The sequence below is a fragment of the Cervus elaphus genome, chromosome 10, assembly GCF_910594005.1.
Source record: "Cervus elaphus chromosome 10, mCerEla1.1, whole genome shotgun sequence".
NCBI lineage: Eukaryota > Metazoa > Chordata > Mammalia > Artiodactyla > Cervidae > Cervus > Cervus elaphus.
Genome location: NC_057824.1, coordinates 23,909,700 through 23,929,789, shown reverse-complemented (window position 1 = coordinate 23,929,789; position 20,090 = coordinate 23,909,700). Strand labels below are relative to the sequence as shown.

Sequence of the window (20,090 nt, the reverse complement as noted above, 5' to 3'; positions counted from 1 at the left end):
AGACTGATCGAGCTTAGATTAACTGAGCTTTGATTGACTGAGCTTAGATTAACTATGTACCAGGCACCCTCAGGTATGACCCTTTCCAGGCTTACAGTAACCTAAGGAAAGCGGTTCTACTGTGATTTCCATTTCCAGAAGGGGAAACTGAGGCAGGAAAGATTAAAGAAAAGCTCACTGCATTGAGAAAAAGGCCAGGGAAGGGGTGCTAAAGCAGGGAGTCGATTCCAGAACGCTGGTCCTTAAGCCTCACGGGAGGGGAAGAGAACGGGGAGAAGACGCGCAGGGGTGGAGGGAGACGGGCGAACGCAGCGCAGAGAGTCTTCGAGAGCCCACTGCCTCCTTCCTTCCCCCCAACCGGGCTACCAGCTCTGCCCCAAAGTTGCCCAAAGGAGCGCAGGGAGGCGGGCTGGGGCTGGGGGCGCTCCCCGGGCTCCGGCCTTCCCCTCCCGGGTCCCCCACCCGCCTCCCGCGGTCCCTCCCCCTCGGCTCTCCGGGCTCCTGACATCACGCCCCGGGAGGCGGTGTCGGGAAAGGAGGGGGACGGGGGGAGGAGGCTCGGCGCCAGCGAGGGAGGAGGGAGAGCGCGCAGTCCCAGCCCAGAGCTTCAAAACAGCCCGGCGGCCTCGCCTCGCGCCCCTGCCCGTCGGTCGGTCCAGCCACCCGCGTCCGGTGAGTTGGGAGCGCGCCCGGGAGCTGCGCGCAGGTCGGGGCGGGGGGCTCCGGGCAGCTAGAGCCGGGGCAGCGGGGGGCGTGAGCCCCTGCAAGTACCCGACGCAGGGAGATTCCCTGCGATTGGGGGGCGGGGGGCAGGGAGAGGCCCCCTCCCTGCGGAAAACCCACTGTTCCTCCGCCAAATCGCACCGGGGCCGACTTCCCGCCTGCCCCCGGCCCGCCCTGGATCCCGGATTCCACCTCCCCACCCCCGGACTGCTTCCTTCGCCTTTCGCGCCGAGGCGGGCGGGAAAAGTTTGGGGAGGAGTCAGGGCGACTCCCTTCGCCCCCGTCAACGCTACTCCCAGGGCTCTGGGAGTCCCGGGCCGTCCCTTTCTCGTCGTGTGAGAGTCCCCGGCGCCTTGGCGCGGGTCCCCCGCCTCGTGGGAGCGCGCGGGACCTGCTGCGCGCAGGCTGGGTCGGTGGGTCCCTCTCGGCCCCCGGCGGCGGCGGCGGCTCCGTTGCGCCCCCCAGCGGCGAGAAGCTGCTGACTTCGGTCTGGGGCGGTGGAGGGGCTTGGGTGACGCCTCCGTCCCCTCTCCCCTGCGGTTGGACCGGGGAGGAGCATGGAGGGCCCCACCCATCGGTCCAGAGCGAGGGGAGGCTAGCGTTCCTCAATAGAAAGCCTATACACTCTCCCCAAACCCAGGGTCCTAAACCCACCGGTAAAGAACCTGCCTGCAATGCAGGAGACCTGGGTGTGATTGCTGGGTTGGGAAGATTCTCTGAAGAAGGAAATGGCAACCCCCTCCAGTATTCTTGCCTGGAGAATCCCATGGACAGAGGAGCCTGGTGGGCTACAGTCCAGGGGGTCGCAAGAGTCGGACACGACTTAGCGACTAAACCACCACCACCAAATCCACCCCAGGGAGGCCCTGTTTGGGGGCTGACACGGGAACCTCAAGAATGAGGGTTAGGTGGGGGCACCTGTATCTGCGGGAGACCCCACATTGCAAAGCCTCTCCCTCCAGGCCACCGAACCCACCTCTGACTTTGGAACAAGAATGACAGCCCAGTTTCAGGTTTGGGAAAATGGTCAGTGCCCCCTCCCAGGCTCCAAAGTGGTGCATGTGAAGTGCTGGGGGTGATCTTTGAACTTAGCTGTATCTAAAATGCAGGGACCAGGTAACAGGTGGCCAGCAGAGTGAGGAGTAAGGTAAGGGGCTTGGAGAGGGTCTTGAGAAGCCAGTGGCCCCAGTATTTTATGCCTTCACTGATCGGAGACACCTAGAATAGGCGAGTTCATAGGGAATGAAAGCAGAGTAGTGGTTAGCTGGGCCAGGGGAGAGGGATGGGGAATTGTTTAATGGGTACAGAGTTGGGGAGGATGCAGAAATTTGGGGTATAGATAGTGGTGACGGTTCTATGACACGGTAAATGTATTTAATGGCACTGAATTCTACACTTAAAAGTAGTGAAAATGATTAATGTTATGTTCTGTATATCCTGCCACAGTTAAACCGGGTCTGCAGCCACCTCTGTGCTTCAGTCTGAATCAGCTAGAAACCTGGGAGGCCAGTCACGGTTGCCGGCCACCTCTCCCCAGAATGTGGCCTCAGTATAACGAAGTGGAAGGAGGGTGAGGAAGGGACCGGAGCCAGGTTTCCCCAGGAGTCTGGAAGGGACGAGGAAGGGAACCGAAGCTGATGGAGTCTCTGCAGGGCATGGCACCCTCCAGCGCTCCTGGAAGCCACCCCCCACCACCCCACCACCCTGCACCAGCCCCTCCGCGCTCCCAGGCTGCAGGTGGGAAGAGCCAGGCCAGAGACCTTAAGTCAGTTTCTCAAGGTCCTTGAGCTAGTAGGTGCCAAGAGCCACACTTTGGATCTCTGTCTGTTTTCCCTAATCCCTGTTCATAGTGCCACCTGGAGATGCCCTGGGGGGACTTGGAGAGGCAGGGGGAAGACCGTTCTGGGGAAATCAGGGCCCCGATGCCCACGGGGGCCTTGGCAGATGTCAAGCCTGAGGCAGAGGGAGGGCGTGGGGGTGGCAGGAGGGTGCAGAACCTGTTTTCCCACCTAGGGTTTTTGGATCAGCGTCCTCCACCCTCACTGGGAATTGGGGAGTGGGAGGCAGGGAGTGGGCCATATAGCCTGTAGCTGCCTCTGTCCTTCTAGTGGGGAAATTGAGATTGACCTGAAATCTGGCTCCAAAGGTGACTGCGTTGGAAGCCACAGAGGGGGCCCAGAGGGCGGGTGAGGGCAGGACAAGGCCGGTGGGCACTGATACTGCGCTTCCCCACCCAGAGGGACGGGGCCGAGCCTCCTCTGCCTACCAGGCCCCAGATTAGGGCACAGTTTATGAGGGGCTTCCCAGGTGGTACAGTGCTTAAGAATTCACCTACTAATGCAGGAGACATAGGAGATGCGGGTTTGATCCCTGGGTCGGGAGGATCCCCTGGAGGAGGACATGGCAATCCACTCCAGTATTCTTGCTTGGACAATCCCATGGCCAGAGGAGCCCGGGGGATTCCCAGAGTCCATGGGGCCACAGAGCTGGACGCAGCTGAGCACACACAGCACACAAAAGGGGCTGACGGAGGTCCGTGGCAGCTAGTCGTGGATCCAGGGCACAACCATCCTGTCCTCCCTGCCACTCCCCTGCACACACAAGTCTTGTCTGAGGCCCTTTGTTTATAGAATGGAAGTGAATGTTTCACCTAGATTTTCTCTGTCTGCCTTGTGCATATTATCTTCAGGGCGGGAGCTGAGAGCACGTGCGTGTGTGTGTGTGTGTGTGTGTGTGTGCACAGACTCTCGATTTTCCAGCCACGGGTGATTCCCAGGAAGGCTCAACTGGCCCATGTCTCATCCCAGGCCTGCACTTACTCCCCTGCTGTCCGGGGCCTCCCTGGTTGACAGGGGCACGGTGGAGGCTGGCTCTTTGTCACACTGAACTCTGTCAGACGTGACCAGGAAGGGAAGTCTGTCGAGACAAAAACACAGGAATGCCTTTCCAGGCCAGATGGGGTGGTGGTGGATTGCTGGCTGCTTGGTGGGATTTGTTTGGAAGGCAGGAGTCCAGCTGACTGTCCTGGGGAAGGCAGATTGGTGTGTGTGTGTATGTGTGTGTGTGTGTGTGTTGCAATATGTGGCTGCTGCCCAGCTTTGTGGGCAAATGAGGCCTCTGACCCTGGCATCGGAGGCTAAAGTGGCGCAGAGGTGGGTTCTTCAGTCACGGGGTAGTGACAGCCATCCCCCCAAAGAGGAGAGCAGGGTCCTTCCAGGAGAAGCCATTGAAGGCTGACAGCAGGACTCCAGGACAGGGGGGTGGGCTCCAGGGACCTCTTACTGGGCGATTGGCAGCAGCAGCTGGAATGGGGAACCAGGGCAGCTGGCACCTTAGATAGAACTGGGACTTGACCCTTGGATGTTGGCGTCATCTCATCCAGGGAAGAGGGGGGGTGGAGTGGGGGTGCTTGGAAGAGAGGCGCCCCTTCTCACCCCAGGAGTGATGGAGCCCAGCTCCCTGCAGGAGCGACCCCAAAGTGCAGTTTTGGCAGGACCGGTCCGTGGCTGGGGATTGTCAGATGCGTCTGGCTCTTGTTAGGGACAGGCCAAGGGGGGCAGTCTAAAAATACCCAAGGCAGAGCTGCCACCCAGTGAGAGCACCGGCCTGTGACTGGACAACCACAGAAGCACTCGCTGTCCCAGCTCGTCACTGGGGCTCTTCCAGGCGCGTAAGCCCTGGGCAGAGGCTGGGAGGGGTGAGAGCGCCCTGGACCTCCGTGGGCTAAGATCAGAGTCTTTCAGGGGCATAATGGCCTTAGTACAGATATGAGAGTTGGACTGTAAAGAAGGCTGAGTGCCAAAGAACTGATGCTTTCAAGCTGTAGTGCTGGAGAACATGCTGGAGAGTCCCTTAGACTGCAAGGACATCAAACCAGTCAATCCTAAAGGAAATCAACCCTGGATATTCATTGGAAGGACTGATGCTAAAGTTGAAGCTCCATTTCTTTGGCCACCTGATGCAAAGAGCCGATTTATGCTGGGAAAGATAGAAGGCAAGAGGAGAAGGGCCAACAAAGGATGAGATGGTTGGATGGCATCACTGACTCGATGGACATGAGTTTGAGCAAGCTCCGGGAGATAGTGAAGGACAGGGAAGCCTGGTGTGCTGCGGTCCATGGGGTCACAGAGACTCGAACATGACTTGGTAACTGAACAACAACAAAGGGCCTTTAAAAGCCCCAGTGTAACTGCTAGGGATGCTCAGAGAGGTGGAGTGACTCACCTGAGGTCACTCAGCAGGTTGGCAGCAGGACCTGGACTAGAACTGGGTCTGCGGACTTACTGCCAAGGAGCTGGATGACTGGGAGTTGCCAGTGGGTTCCTAGGCCAGGTCCCCTTATGGTCCCCCAGGTCCCAGGGACCCTTATGACATGTGTCATCCGTCCAAGATGTTGAGTTTCCATGCTCATGTACTGATCAGTGAAAGGTGGGCCAAGAGCCATGCTCAGGCAGTAGGTCACTTCCCACTGGCCTTGGGTCACTCCCAGCCACAGCTGCTGGGCTCTGGGAATATCATCCATCCTCGGGCAGGACGTAGGAAGACCTGGGGGCTGCAGAAAAACCGTCTTCCCGTCTGAGGACACGGTTTGTTCACATGGTGTCTCCAGGGCTTAACAAGGAGTTGATGACCTGAATAGTTAAATTCCCAGGACTCTCACCTTTTTGGGAAGCCAGGCTTCAGTTGATCTAGAAAGGGATTGAAGGCGAAGAGATTCTCCAACTTCCTGCCCTCCTTGGACAGGTTAGATAACATCAGCTTCTAGAAGCTTCCTAGCACTCCTGGGTCTAGAGCTGAGGGATATAAGCTCTAGATATTTGGATATTTGGTGCCAAAATTGAGCTGAGAAATTTGGATGTGAAACATCTCTCACCCTGCAGGATGCAGAGAGGGACTGGTTAAGTCTCTCAGTACAAACTGCTTGTAAGCCTAAGATCACTAAGTTTGTCCAATAGAGAAGTCCCTTTGAAGGTTTCCCTTTCTGATGCTTTTGATCACAGACTTCTCTGGAGAGCTTTCTTTCCTTAAAATGAAGTTAGTTAACAATTTTGCAATGAATGCATGTAACCCAAAGTCTCATTCATCTTATTCTAATGAATGTTTCCCAAAGCGTGTTATCACTGGTGGTAACCAAGATCATTTTTAAAAGTTCATAGCTGAGTGTGAAACCAAAAAAAAAAAAAAAAAGAGTAATCATGTCTTTTTCTCCATTGATATTTGGGGGAAAATAAAACACAAATAGAACACAAACCCATAGTTTCACTACTGCATAGGGTGAAACACTGAAGTTGATGTTTTAAACTCTAAAGCATTTTTTTGAAATAATGGAAAGGTGTCATTAATAAGCAATGATGATCCTTGGGTTTGGTAAAAATCTTAGTGCAAAAGGGACTGCCTTTGGGGAGATGGCATAAGTGTAAGTGTTAGTTGCTTGGTCCTGTCCGACCCTTTGTGGCCCCATGGGCTATAGCCTGTCAGGCTCCTCCATCCATGAGATTTTCCAGGCAAGAATATTGGAGTGGGTTGCCATTTCCTTCTCCAGAGATGTTCATCCTTTTGACAACAATCCTGAAATATCTGTGAGCTCCCCGCCTAAGCTCCTCTTCTGCAAAGAGGCCCCAACGTTCAGTTTCAGACCTGATGTCCCACTCAACTTCCAAAGGAGTCTCTGCATCTTTGATGAGGGTCATCATGCCCCGCCATGCCTTGGACGGTTGTTCCGGGGATCGGGAGAGTTGGAATATTGATGTTTGTGGAAGTGGCTGAAGGTGTTTATGATTTGCTTGAACCAAAGGAAAGCTGAGGGAGAGTCTGGCTTGCCCACTTTCATCCCAATGGCTGTGATCACGTGACTCTGGGCAGTGAGCCGTGTAGGCAAAGGGGGATTTCCTTCTCTTCAAAGGAGATTTCTGTCCCGCTAAGAAGATGGTGGGTACAAGGATGTACGTGCCAGGAGCGGAGTCACGAGATGGGGTTTCAGGGGAGCCCATGTCATGGTGTGCAAGAGTTTCCTTAAGCCTGTCGGACTGCAGATGGGCTTCGAAGAGTCCCTAGAATTCTCCTGGGCAGTGATGGCTCCGGGTTTGCAGAAAGGAGGGAGAGAAAAGGCAGAGGGTGTGGGGCAGAAGTCTTGCTGGAGCAGATGCACGTGTCTCGTTAGCCTCCAGTGTGTGGTGCAGGAGGGGAGGGAAGGGCTGGGGGCTCAGCTGGGTGGTGAGCTGAGATGAAGGGGAAGGGGGCTTCCCTCCACATCCCGATGAACCTGGCTGGGGAAGCAGGAGTGATGATGTTCACACTGCAACACTGGGACGGAAGAAAGAGAGAGAAAGGGAAAGAAGCAACTAAATATCCGTCAGTCACATTAGGGAGTATCTTACAGAAGTTAGGGCTTCCCTGGTGGCTCAGAGGGTAAAGAATCTGCCTCCAATGCAGGAGACCTGAGTTCGCTGCCTGGGTCTGAAAGACCCCCTGGAGGAGGGCATGGCAACTCACTCCAGTATTCTTGCCTGGAGAATTCCAGGGATAGAGGAGCTTGCCAGGCTACAGTCCATGGGGGTCAGAGAGTCGGACAAGACTGAGCGACTAACACTTTACAGAAGTTAAAAAGAGCAAAATTCAGGGTCAAAGCAAAATTCCCTTGGCAGTGCAGTGGTTAAGACTTGCACTCCCAATATAGGATTTTGTCCCTGGTTAGGGAACTAAGATCCCACACGCAGAGTGGCCAAAAAGCATAAAAATTAAAATTAAAAAAAGACAAGATTCAAGAGGTGGGGGTGGGTGGGAGGGATAAAATAGGTGGAGGGGATTAAGAGGTACAAACCGTCAGTTATTAAGTAAATAAGCCGCGGGGATACAATGTATTTAACTATTAGACTGAACATGATGGCTATTTCATAATGTGTGCAAATGTCAAATCACGATGTAGCACACCTGAAACTCACATATTGTACATCAATTATATTCTCAATCAAAATCATCTAAAAATTTAGATCTCAGAGGAAAAAACTTGGATGTCCATCTCTGTGTACCGATACAGAAAGGTCGATAAGTAACAAAGCAATATATGGGGAAATACACATAATATACATAAAATATATATAAATATATACATAAAAGCAAACATAAAGGAACAGTGTTCCTATGGCCTCATGTGTGTTACACGTATGCAAGGAAAGTGACTGGAAGGAGATATCAGAATCAATCAGTGTGGCTGCCCGTGCAGACAGGGAGAGGAAGGAATGGACTGGGCCTGCAGTCTTGTTTGTTTCCGAGAAAATATATTCAAGAGTTACATAAGTGTGGTAGTGGTGGTGGCGGTGCGGTTGCTAAGTCGTGTCTGACTCTTTTTCGACCCCGTGGACTGTAGCCCGCCGGGCTTCTCTGTCCATGGGATTTCCCAGGCAAGAGTCCTGGAGTGGGTTGCCATTTCCTTCTCCAGGGGATCTTCTTGACCCAGGAATCACCTCCTGAATTGCAGGTGGATTCTTTACTGTCTGAGCCACCTAGGAAGCCCTAACGTGTGTACTTGAAGTTCAGGAATAATGAAATAGTCCTCCCTGAATTCGGGAAGCAGTGTGAGTTTTGCAGCTTTGGAGTGGGGAGCTTTAGGAGGTGGGGGGCAATGGTAGACAGCCTAAGTAGGGGCCGTGTGGCAATCCAATGGCAGGGTAACCAGGACCTGTGCCGTTCAGCCTCCAGGGAGCAGGCCCCTTGAAACATCCCTTTGTGGACCTCCCCTGGCTGTGATGGTTTTCCATCTGGATGCAGTCAACAGGCAAGTGGTAGTTTGGGGAGGGGGTGATGTGGTCCATTTAGGGTGTGTTAAGAATCCACCTGCAACGCAGGAGATGAAAGAGACTCAGGTTTGACCCCTGGGTTGGGAAGATCCTCTGGAGTGGGAAATGGCAACCCACTCCAGTATTCTTGCCTGGAGAATTCCATGGACAGAGGAGCCTGGTGGGCTACAGTCCATGGGTTCGCAAACAGTGGGACGTGACTGAGCACACACAACAGGGCCGTATGAGATCCCTGGAAAGGTGTCCAGGAGACCATTAGGAGTGGGAGTCTGGGGCTTTGACGAGAATTCAAAGAGACACATAAAGGGTCTGGAACTGTGCCGTAGGTTGGTGTTTGAGAATAGGAGAAAATGACTTACACTTTGCCAGTGTTAACAGCAATAATTTGCCATAGCATTTATAGGGTGCAAAGCAGTTTGGGCCACTTGCTTTACAGCCTCTGTCTCATTTTTAATGAATAACAACCCTCTGGGGTTAAGAGAATCATCATCTCTGCCCTATAGATGAAGAAACAGAGTCTTAAGAATTTTGTGTTAGGATTTGAATCCCAGTCTTGTAGGCCCTGGGGGCTTCTCAGGTGGCTCAGGGGTAAAGAATTCTCCTGTCAATGCAGAAGAGGCGGGTTCAATCTCTGGGTCCAGAAGATCCCCTGGAGAAGGAAATGGTAACCCACTCCAGTATTCTTGCCTGGGAAATCCCATGGACAGAGAAGCCTGGTGGGCTACAATCTACAGGGGTCACGAAGAGTCGGACTTGACTTAACAACTAAACTCCAACAAACTCTCGGACTCTGCAGACACTGTTCCATTGGATGGTTGGTTGGGTCCCATCACATCCCTCTTTTTAACAGACATCTGAGTCCTCTTGAAAAAACCCTGGTCCTTTGGGCCAAGAAAGTGTCTTTGCTGCTAATGTGTTGATGGATGTCTTAGAGGCCTGTGTTCTTCCTCTCAAGTCAGCTTTCTCAGTCCTGAGGGTCCTGGACCACAGGAGGGTCCTCTGCCTTTAACAGCCTGGTCACAGAGGACAGAACTCACCTCCACCCCTGCCCTGGGCAAAGCCATCTTGATTCTTGTGTTTCAGATGTGTGTGTGGAATGGAGAAGGAATCCTCTTTCTAAGCGGTGATCACTTCCATTACTTCCGACGGTCTTCGTTTGAGGGACCAGATCTTTTGAGCTCCCTGGGCTTTCTCCAGCACTCTTTAGCACAGAGCTAAGTGTGCAGTGCGTGCTGAGTTGTATCTGATGCTTTGCGAACCCCTGAGCTGTAGCCTGCCAGCGTCCTCTGTCCGTGGGATCCTCCAGTCAAGAATACTGGGGTGGGTTGCCATTTCCTCCCCCAGGGGATCTTCCCCACTCAGGGATCGAACCCACGTCTCTTGTGTCTCCTGCACTGGCGGGCGGGTTCTTTACCACTGAGCTACCTGGGAGGGGTGAAGTAGGTGCTCAGTAAGTCTCTGTTGTGTGAATAGCCGAGGGAGGGCGTCCCCCCAGGAGTCCCGGGTTTTCCTGCTCTTCAGCCCACCCCCGGGAAGAGTGGCAGAAGGGAGGACCCCTGCCCTGGATGAGAAGCGGGCAGGAGGCTGCAGGGGTGGAGACGGGTGGCGTGGAGAAGGGCTGAGGGCAGCTGCTCCCCTCCCCACCCGCCGCAGTTGGTTCAGGCCCAAGTGGCACAGTCAGCATCCCCATGTCAGCATGACATGGGGTCACATTCTTCTAGGCCAGAGCCCGAAAGAGGCTTAATCATCGGCCCTCCCAGAGTGCGGTCTGCACGCCCACAGGCATTTGGAGATGATTTCTGTAGCATACAGGCAATGTTACAAACTGTAATACGCTCTTTTTTTGTTTTTTTTTTCATGTATTACTAAAATATCAGTCACTTGGCAAGTGATATTGACTTTCCGTTTACAGTATAATACACATTGATGGGGCTTCCCTGGTGGCTCAGTGGTAAAGAATCTGCCTGCCGATGCAGGAGATGTGAGAGACTTGGGTTTGATCCCTGGGTCAGGAAAATCCTCTGGAAGAGGAAATGGCAACCCACTCCAGTATCTTGCCTGGAAAATTCCCTGGACAGAGGAGCCTGGTGGGCTACAGTCTATGGGGTCTCAAAGAGTCAGACACGACTAAGCAAGTATCACTATCACAAAATAGTGAATATAATTCTCTGTGTTACTGTTTTCATTTCCCTGGGGTATTTACCCAGGAGTGGAATCGCTGGGTCCTATGAGTGCCGAAAAATTGATGCTTTTGAACTGTGGTGTTGGAGAAGACTCTTGAGAGTCCCTTGGACTGCAAGGAGATCCAACCGGTCCATCCTAGAGAAGATGAGTCCTGGGTGTTCATTGGAAGGACTGATGCTAAAGCTGAAACTCCAGTACTTTGGCCACCTCATGCGATGAGTTGACTCATTGGAAAAGACCCTGATGCTGGGAGGGATTGGGGGCAGGAGGAGAAGGGGATGACAGAAGATGAGATGGCTGGATGGCATCACCAACTCGATGGACATGAGTTTGAGTGGACTCCAGGAGTTGGTGATGGACAGGGAGGCCCAGCATGCTGCGATTCATAGAGTCGCAAAGAGTCAGACACGACTGAGCAACTGAACTGAACTGAACTGAACTGATGCTAACTATGTGGTGAAGTGGTAAAGAATCCACCTGCTAATGCAGGAGCTGCAAAAGACGGAGGTTCGATCCCCTGGGAGATCCCCTGGAGGAGGTAATGACAACCCACTCCAGTATCCTTGCCTGGAGAATCCCGTGGACAGAGGAGCCTGGCGGGCTGCAGTCTGTGGGGTCATAAAGACTCGGACGTGACTGAGCACATGCACACATAACTCTGTGTTTAATTGTTTGAGGACCAGCTAGACTTTCCCACCGTGGCTGCAGCATTTTACACTCCCAACAGCACTGGATGAAGTTTCTCTGCTTCCGTGAGTTTTAGTTCCGTTCCCAGCCCTGTCCTAGTTTCTGGCTCCTAAGAAACTTCCACTGGTGGGATTCCTATAGGTCTAGAGCAGGTTGCAGGAGGCCGGGCTCCCGGGTTTAAGCAAGGGCCCACCCAAGGTTCTGGGCTGGGCTGGGCCCAGCTGAGTAGGCGGGGGGATGGCGGGGAGGAATGAAGGGCACATGGGGGCCACCTGCAAGAACTGGACACCGTGGAAGGCAGAGCCCCCCATAGGGCTGTTTCTTGCAGGACCCTGGTGCTGCCGGTACCACATCAGGTAGTGTGTTGGTCTCTCAGTGGTGTCTGACTCTTTGTGACCCCATGGACTGTAGCCTGCCAGCCTCCTTTGTGTGGCAGGAATTCTCCAGGCTTGAATACTGGAGTGTGTTGCCATTCCCTTCTCCAGGGGATTTTCCCAATCCGGGGATGGAACCCGAGTCTCCTGCATTACAGACAGATTCTTCACCGTCTGAGCCACCAGGGAAGTCACTCGGTGATAAAGTGGGTCTCTTTTCAGTTGTTCGGTTCTTCTGATTCCATCAAGGGGAAGATGCCTCTCTGACTGTAATTTTCCTTCTTCTTTTTTTTTTTAAAGCTGTATTTCTTTTTATTAGGCACAATATCACAGACAGTATACACTCTTTGTGTCTGGCTTCTTTGACTCAGCGTAAGGTTTTGTGAATCATCCATGATGTGCATGTAGTAGGTGTTCCTCTTGTTCCTTTTTCATTGCTGAGTAGCGTTCCATTTTATGGCCATGTCACACTCTGGCTTTGTGTGTGTGTGTGTGTGTGGTCGTGACACATGCTTGCAGGGTCTAGTTCCCTGACCAGGGACTGAACCTGGGTCTGCTGCAGTGAAAGCGTGGATTCCATCAGGGATTCCATCAGGGGGAAGATGCTTCTTCAATTCTAGTTTTCCTTCTTTAACCAGACAGAGCAGGTCTCCACACAGCCCTTTGGAGGACAACAACATTGAACCAGAACTTGTGAACCATGGCTTTTTAAGTCAGGGTGGCTGTTAATTTTCACAATCGATCGATGTGGCAGGTCATGCTGATTTTCCATTCCCAGGGAGCCAGAAGATTTCTTCTTGAAATACATGTATTTCTCTTAGAGAGTGGATTTATTTAATGACAAACACGAAGTAAAATCTGACAGTGGTTCTCAGGAAGGAGGTAAGCCGATGACTGAAGTTTGGAGAAACCTTCTTCTAATGTTTAGGACTCAGTTCTCAGGTGCTGTGTCAGGAAGTGGTGAGGTCTCCAGTCCTGGGGCTCATACAAATGGAGACTGGTTGTTATAGAAATAATCCAGGCAGAGGCTGGGGCGGGGGTGAGTCTGTGTGATCACACAGCACCCTTTAGCTGAGACTGCATGAGTCTGCGATTCTCATTGTGTGGGGTCCACTTCCCAATCCCATGGCTGGATGGTGTCATAGCCACAGATGCTCATCATCAGAGGTGGCCCAGCTGGATGGGCAAGAGGTCTGGGGGGCTGCCTTTCTTTCCAGCCAGGCAATCTCACAGCTCCCCCCCACCCACCCTGGGGCATGCTGGTGGGGATATGTTACAGGGTGATTCCAAGTTAATGAGGATCACTACCCAGCTGGCTCAGCATCTGTCCTGGTCTTGGATGTTTAACAGAGGGCATCCCTTCCTTTTGTTCCTTTTTCATTGCTGAGTAGTATTCCATTTAATGGCTGTGTCACACCCTGGTTGTGTGTGTGTGTGGCCACCACATGGCTTGTGGGATCTAGTTCCCTGACCAGGTGCCCCCAAACCCCTAATTAAAGGACATGACCTGCCAGCTCTCAGGTTAGTGAGTCTGTGTGGGCTGCATGGGTATCCCAAAGGAGAGCTGCTGTTTTAGTCAGGGTTCTCCAAGAAACAGGGCCAAGAGAATGTGTATACGTTTGTGTGGCAGAGGATGTGATGGTTAGATAGCATCACTGACTCAGTGGACATGAATTTGAGCAAACTTCAGGAGACAGTGAAAGGCAGGGAAGCCTGGTGTCCATGGGGTTGCAAAGAGCTGGACATGACTTAGTGACTGAACAACAACTGTATATGTGTGTGTATACACCTCTCTCCATATATATATTATATTAATTATATATACATATTATATATGGAGAGAGGTTTATTTTTAAGGAATTGGCTTATGCAGTTATGAGGGCTAGCAAGTCCAAAATCAGTGGGGTAGGCTGGCAGGCTGGGCACCCAGGGGAAAGCTGATGCTGCAGTTCCGCTCCAAAGGGTGCTGGGGGTGGTGGTGGTGGATGTAAGCGTATTGTTCTATTTGAACCTTCAACTGATCAGATGAGGCCCACCCACATTATGGAGGGCAATCTGCTTTACTCAAAGCCCACTGATTTAAATGTTTCATCTCATCCAAAAACACCCTCACAGCAACCCTGTGGCCCAGCCAGATTGACACAGCAAATTAACCATCACAGATGCTTCAGGTGGACTAGACACACAGCATTAAATAAGATATTGCTGTGTTGTGCTTAGGCGCTCAGTCATGTCCAACTCTTTTTGACCTCATGGACTGTAGCCCACCAGGCTTCTCTGCCCATGGGGATTCTCCAGGCAAGAATACTGGAGTGGGTTGCCATGCCACTCCAGGGATCTTCTCGACCCAGAGATCGAACCCAGGTCTCCCAAAGCCCTTTTAAATCATTTCTTTTTAAATTCCCTCCCAAGCCTCCAAGGAGAAAACCTCAGTTTTGTGCTATTATGTTTTTAATAGAACTTCCCAAACACATGGGATGTGGTGTTGCTTCAGCAAAGAAAGAGAAAGCGAGCCTTGGACTCAGAATTTTGAGCAGCAACAGTTTCTAGCTGGAACTGAGTAACGTTCTGTTTTCATTGTGTATTTCTTTCTTTCCCATGGACTGCCACCTTTCCATTTTGGTTGTGATATAAGGTTTCCTTTTGTAAAGTGGTAAGTTTAAAAAGTGAGTAGGCTGCTAGTAACTAAGGTGGTACACAGATACACCGGAGATGCTGCATGTGGTGCAGGAATGACTGGTTTGGAGGGACATGGACACGAGCACGTGAGGACAGTGCCTGAGGATCCCCTACCTGTCCACACCGCTTGAGCTGCCTGTTGTCTGTCTGTACTTCTTCCCTGCTGGAGACAGCTGGGTGGTTTATTTCCCCTGGGTGACTGCCCCCCGAGAATGGCAGTGGACTCTGTGGGGATGGGAAAGGTGTGGGGGTGGCAGTTCTAAGAGCTCCTTGACCATGGTGCTGGCTGTGATCGGTGCATGTACATAGCACTTGTTGGGTGCCAGATGCTGTTCTAAGCACTTTCACTCTATTATCTCCCGGTGGTCCTAGGAGGTGGGCATATCATGGTCATGCCCATTGTACAGATGAGAAAACTGAGGCACCGGGTTGTTAGGCTGCTGGACTTCATTCCAGTCTGGTTCTGTCTGTGCTTTTCTGTGTTTTGCACGTATTACTTCCTGCTCATCTTCTCCCCTTTGTCCCCTCCGTGTGTTAACTTACCTGGAGGTGGAGGCCTGGCTTCCTGGTCCTAGGGCTCCCTGGGTCTGGCCAAGTTGTAGGCACTGATTCCCAGTCCCTAACTTGCTGGCAGAATTCACCCAGTTTTAAATGACAGTTTAGAAAAGACGAAAAAGCTGTTAAAGTGAGCAGCACTGATCTCCTGGGGGTTCCTTGGAAGTCACTAACACAAGATGCTCTGTGAAGGGAAGAACATCCTTAACCTGAGGACTGTGAGGATGACAAGCACCCCGAGTCTGACACCTGCCTCACCTCAGCCACTTAATCCAAATGACATATTGTGAGCCTGCAGGCCCCAGCCTGCTCTGGGCTGAGGTGAGGGTGTTTTGGGTGGCATAATTATAGGGAGCTCCTTGGATGACAGCAGCCAGCAGGGAGCCCTTTAATTGATGGGGTCAGACAGCAGTCATTGGCAAAATGGTGGTTATTAGCTCTTCTGCCAAAGCTGTGCAAATTAGCAGACACTCACCAAGTGTTTGCTGAGTAACCCTGGGCACTGGGGATAAGTAAGGCATGGTTTCTGTCTTTGAGGAGCCCTGAATCTAAGATCATAGTGTTTCTCTTGTATCAGTTAGCTCTTGCTGTGTAACAAACCATCCTGAAATGCGCAGGCACATCCCAATTCATTGCCCTTCACTTGATTGCACTTTGCAGATTCTGCGTTTTGTTTTGTTTGTGTTTTTTTTTTTACAAATTAAAGGTTTGTGGCCACCCCACGCTAAGCAAGTCTATCAACACCATTTTCCCAGCAGGGTTTGCGCACTTTGTGTGTGTCACATTTTGATAATTCTCTCCATATTTCAAACTTTTTCATTGTTACTATATTTGTTATGTGATCTGTGATCTTTGATGTTAGGACCACGATTTGCTGAAGTCTCAGATGATGGGGGCTTCCCTGGTGGTTCAGGCAGTAGAGCGTCTGTCTGTAGTGCAGGAGACCCGGGTTCGATCCCTGGGTCTGGAAGATCCCCTGGAGAAGGAAATGGCAACCCACTCTAGTACTCTTGCCTGGAAAATCCCATGGACGGAAGAGCCTGGTGGCCTACAGTCCATGGGATTGCAAGGAGTCACACACGACTGAGCAACTTCACTTCAGATGACGGTCAGCAATTTTTGTAGTAGAGTATTTTAAAATTAAGGCATCTACATTGTTTTTCTTTTAGGCATAATGCTATTGCACACTTAATAAACTACAGTGTAGTGTAAACATAGCTTTTTAAAAAAACTTCCTTTTTAAATATTTATTTATTTTGGCTGCGCTGTGTCTTTGTTGCTGCCCACAGGCCTTCACAGGCTGTCTTTAGCTGTGGCAAGCAGGGACTACTCTCAAGTTGTGGTGCGTGGGCTTCTCATCGCAATGACTTCTCTTATTGTGGAACACGGGCTTCTGAGTACACGCTCAGTAGTCGTGGTGTACGGGCTTAGTTGCCCTGCAGCATGTGGGATGTTGGTTCACTGACCAGGGATCAAACCTCTGTCCCCTGCCTTGGCAGGCAGATTCTTAACCAGTGGACCACCAGGGAAGTCCCATATAACTTTTATATGCACTGGGAAACAAAAAAAATCACGTGACTCACTTTATTGTGATATTTGCTCTATTGAGGTGGTCTGGAACTGAGCCTATAATATCTCAGAGGCCATAATGTCTTAAAAGAGAAAACATTTATTTAGTTCATGATTCTGCAGGTGGGCAGTATGGGCTAGGTTCTGCTGGGCTCTCTCACATCTCTGTGGCCAGCTGGGAGACAGCTAGGAGCTGGCTGATCTTGGGCGCCCCTTGCTGGAGAAAAGCTCGTCTCTGCTCCATGCAGTCTCCTACCATCCATCAGGCCAGGCTAGGCTCGCTCCCGTGGTAGCCAAGACAGGCAGTACATGAGGCCTTTTGAGTCCTGGGCTCAGAACTGACCTCTTAGCTGCTTTCTGTTGATAAAAGAAATCACCCAGGTTCAGTGGGTGGGGAAATAGATTCCACTTCTTAATAAGAGGATTCGATTTGCTAATAACATTTTGTTAAAACCTTTTGCATGTATGAACATGAGAAATCTTGGTCTGTATTTCTCCTGTTGTGGAATGTGTTGCCTGGTTTGAGGATCAGGGTGATCTCTGCAGGCCTCGTAGGATGAATTGGGAGCCATTCCCTCCTCTTAGATTTTTTGGAATGTGTGTTTAGAGTTGGTATTGATGTTGTTGACACTTAGTCTCTAAGTAGTGTCTGACTCTCTGCAGTCCCATGGACTATAGCCCGCCAGGCTCCTCTGTCCATGGGATTTCTCAGGCAAGAATACTGGAGTGGGTTGCCATTTCCTTCTTCAAGAGATCTTCCCGACCCAGGGATCAAACCCATGTCTCCTGCATTGGCAGGCAGATTCTTTACCACTGAGCCACCGGGTAAGTCCAGAGTTGGTATTATTCCTCCTTAAATGTTTGACAGAATTCACCAGTGAAGCCATCTGGGCCTGGAGTTTTCTCTTTGGGAAGGGACTCCAGAGCCTTGATAAATACTTCTTTCTTCTTGTGTGGCCAAACGGGAAGGAAAAGTCTGGCTCAACTTCTTTATTTACTTATTTTTCAATATGTTTATTTCTGTTGAAATGTAGTTGATTTACAATGTTTGTTAACATTTTTTGACTTCTTAGCACAGCCCCTTGAAATCTGGCTCCTCCTTTCGCCCCTCCCTTCTTTCCTTCCTTCTTCCTTCCTTCCTTCAGCACATTTATTGAGCACCATCTATAACCGAGGCACTGTTCTAAGTGCTGAGAATGCTGACCTGGAGAATCTGCTGGGTCCCTGACACTGGCGGGGAGATAGTTAACCCCCAGATGACAACTACAAGTAATGTTGGGCTGGGAAGGTGCTAAGAGGAGGAAAATAAATCAGGGCTCTAGTTCACTTCACTGAAATGGTTACAAGTTTGCCAGTGAGCTGACTTTCCACCCTGATGCCTTTTTCCTGCCCTCCTGGCTTCAGGGCCCCACCCTCTGCTGTCGGTTCCGTCCCCTCCCCTCCCCCTGCCGGTCCTCCCTGGTGCTATTTCAGTTACTGGTGGCTGTGTCTCCCATTCAGCCCACAGCATGGGGATTTCTTTTCCCAGCTCCTATTTTCCTCTGGGTGATGGTGCTACCCATATTTCCAACTGTCCCGGGAGCATCTCCACTGCTGGTAACTGGACATTTCTAACACCGATGACCTGTTCCCCTCATCCTTCAAACTGCTCCGAGCCAAGGACGTTAGCAGAGCCAGCATCTACTCTGAGCCCCCAGAATCCTTTGGCTGACCCACCACCCATCACATTTTTATCTTTATCTGGACCCTCTCCTTTTCCTTTTTAATTTTATAAATTAATTTTTTAAAAAGTTTAATTTTGTATTGGGGTACAGTGTTATGATAGATTTAGGTGAACAGCGAAGGAACTCAGCCATACATATACATGAATCCATTCTCCCCCAAACTCCCCTCCCATCCGGGCGGCCACGTAACATTGACCAGAGTTCCCTTCAGGACTTCCCTGGTGCCTCAGATGGTAAAGAGTCTGCCTGCAATGCAGGAGGCCCGAGTTCGATCCCTGGGCAGGGAAAATCTCCTGGAGAAGGAAATAGCAACCCACTCCAGTATTTTTGCCTGGGAAATCCCACAGATGGAGGAGCCTGGTTGGGTTACAAGTCGATGGGGTCGCAAAGAGTCAGACACGACTTAGCGATTAAACAACAACATACATTAGGTCCTTGTTGGTAATCCATTTTATTATTATTATTATTATTATTTTTGGTAATCCATTTTAAATACAGCAGTGTGTACAAGGACCCTGTCCTTTTCTCACCGGGGCTTCTCCAGCAGCTTCCCCCAATTCTCCTCCTCCTCACTCCTCCTTCTGATCGTGAAATGTTTTTCTTCTAGAGACAGGTCTTATTCCTTTCCTACTTCAAAGCCCGCCCCACCTCCCCACTGCCTCCAGGGTAACACACAAACTTCCAAGCCCCACCGAGCTTCTCACCCGGCGTGGAGTTCTGGCTCACCCCCGGGGCCCTGCCCAGCTCTTCTCAGGCTCACTCTGGTGATACTTCTGTGCCTCAGAGCATCCTGTTCCCTTTGACTGCAACACCCTGTCCCCACGGCTCTGCCTGGCAAGCCGCCCGGCCTCTGAGACCCAGCCCAGATGTCACTTCTTCCGTGAAGCCTCAGATGCTGCCCCCACCCTAACACGGGGCTAGTCACCCCTTCCTCTGCGTTCTCATAGCACGCATGTCATCACGTCGTGCTTATTTATTTATACGTCCTGTTCTTTATTTTCTGGGCAGCTCCCAGGAGCTGTGGAGCCTGCCTTTCTCCCCTTGTGTCACCAGGACCTAGGAATTGGTGGACACTCTGTGAATACTGGTTGCCTGATTAATTGCTCCTTTTAAAAACAATAGAGCACCTATGGCTGATTCATGTTGATATATAGCAGAAACCGACACAATATTGTAAAGCAATTATCCCTCAAATAAAAATAAATAAATTTTAAAAAAACAATGGGGGAATTCTCTGGCAAGTCCAGGGGTTAGGACTCCATGCTTCACTGCCAGGGACCTGGGGTTCAATCCCTGATCGGAAAAAAAGACAAGCCCCCCAAAAACTGGGTGACAGGCTAGTGATCTGAAGGCTGGGGTTTGACTCTGCCACCTGCTAACTGGATGATGGGGACGAAGCCCTCAACTTGACTTCTCGTCTGCAAAGTGGATCCTAGTCCTTGCCCATCCTTATGACGGGGCTGTCACTTCAGTGACAGATATTTATCCCATGTGCAGTGACGGGGAATGCTTTCAGCCTGGAGGACTCATGAGTGACTCTGTGCCCTGCTTCCCGTGTCCCCAGTATATGTCACAAAGCGTGTCCCAGAGTGAGGGCAGATAATGATGACCAGCCTCCAAAGCCACATGTGGACCTAGGACTTCGGACGGATCTCTTGATCAGGCTGGAGGATACCTGGATCCCCAAAGGGAAGAGAACTTCAGATTTAGGATGGGCAAGACTTAGAGTTTCTCTGTTGCCAGGTTGTCTGTCTTCAGATCCCAGCTCCAGCCTCTGCTAGCTTTGTAATCTTCTAGAA

The 20,090-nt window shown here is 51.2% G+C and overlaps 1 protein-coding gene across 1 annotated transcript in view; it reads left to right on the top strand.

The window, feature by feature from the left end:
• The first annotated feature begins 404 nt into the window (after window positions 1-404).
• EMP2 (epithelial membrane protein 2) overlaps window positions 405-20,090 on the top strand; it is a 44,042-nt gene continuing 24,356 nt past the window's right edge. Inside the window, exon 1 of the mRNA XM_043914302.1 lies at window positions 405-672. The gene's annotated coding sequence lies outside the window, so the exon portion shown is untranslated. The remainder of the gene's footprint in view (window positions 673-20,090) is intronic.